At 40.0% G+C, this 1,336-nt stretch overlaps 1 long non-coding RNA gene across 1 annotated transcript; it reads left to right on the forward strand.

The window, feature by feature from the left end:
- Window positions 1–601: 601 nt before the first annotated feature.
- On the forward strand, window positions 602–1,336 carry LOC111651965 (uncharacterized). Its single transcript, XR_015436938.1, has 3 exons — window positions 602–758; window positions 1,046–1,133; window positions 1,217–1,336. It is a non-coding gene; the product is annotated as an uncharacterized LOC111651965 (long non-coding RNA).

Genomic DNA, 1,336 nt, shown 5'->3' on the forward strand with positions numbered 1-1,336 from the left:
GCCCATTTTTGACTTCAGATAAGCTCTTGGTTGTTTGGGTTTAAGGTTTTGTGTCCATAAATAGACAGAGCTACTGTGAATTACTGTAGCTACGAAGATATGTTCAAAACATGTTTAAAATTTACTCAAAATTCACACCCTACTTAAACTAAAGGTGAGAGTGAAGTAAAGGGGAAAACAGTAAAGTTCTTGAAGTACACACACAATTGTACTAAGGAGTCTAGTTGAATTGTTCCCCTCTTAACACTGAGCTATAAAGGTTTTGGGAGGAGACGGCTGAGTTAATATGATCGCTGCTTACAGGCTGTGAAGATAAAGACACTGGCTGGTCACCAGTTACTTTTTCACATTTGCCATTTATGTTTTTGTTAGTACCCTCCATGTTATGTAGTTAATGTTCTCTGGAGTATAGCCTAAGGTAGAGACTCTAACTTAATTTAATTAAAACCTTCCTCTTTACAAAGACAACTGTAGTTTTCAAGGCAGTCGAAGGCACCTACACATGAAGTGATAAAATTAACAACATTTTAGAGAGGCTTTTCATGAGAACTTTCTTCACAGCAACAGTTACTTACAACTTCTCTCTACCTCTACAGGTGTTGGCATTGCCATGGTTATGGTGACTCTAATCGTATCAATTTACTATAACGTCATCATCGCCTACAGCTTGTACTACATGTTCGCCTCCTTCCAGTTTCCTCTGCCGTGGTCCAGCTGCTCCAGCAGTGTTGATCGTAACTGCAGCGACACGCCAATAGGTGCTGTTTTCATCCCCTGTTCTGCTGATTTGTCAGTCTCATTGGGTGGGGTGACATGAAATAATGATGAAAAAGTGATATAATTTGATGTGAATGATAGTTTATAAAGTTTATCAAAAGCAGGAACTGTGCTTTTTTTTTTTTTTTTTTAAATCAGTCACAACAGTGAATCTTATATCATTCTAGAGAAATTAAAGAAGCTTAAAACCACTTCAGATCAAACCTGTATTACACAGACTGATATTTTAAACAACCCTTTCACTGGTCCTCTCTCCTTGTTGTTTTAGTGGCCAACTGGACTGAGGAAAACATCACTCATCCTTCAACTGACATGGTCTCAGTTTCAGTGCAGAGTCCAAGTGAACAGTACTGGGAGTAAGAATCACACAAACAAGCACAAATTTACACACACTTGTCATACTGCAGTGTCTGTACAGCCAGATGTCTCTCCTCCTCAGTCTCGTGGCTCTGCAGAGATCCAGTGGTCTAGATGAAACAGGACCAGTAGTTTGGCACTTGGCCCTCTGTCTGCTGCTGAGCTCCATACTTGTTGCTGCAGCGCTCATCAGAGGCATCAA

This window comes from Seriola lalandi, unplaced genomic scaffold, assembly GCF_002814215.2.
Source record: "Seriola lalandi dorsalis isolate HSWRI2012SDOR001 ecotype SW California unplaced genomic scaffold, Sedor1 jcf7180001973397, whole genome shotgun sequence".
NCBI lineage: Eukaryota > Metazoa > Chordata > Actinopteri > Carangiformes > Carangidae > Seriola > Seriola lalandi.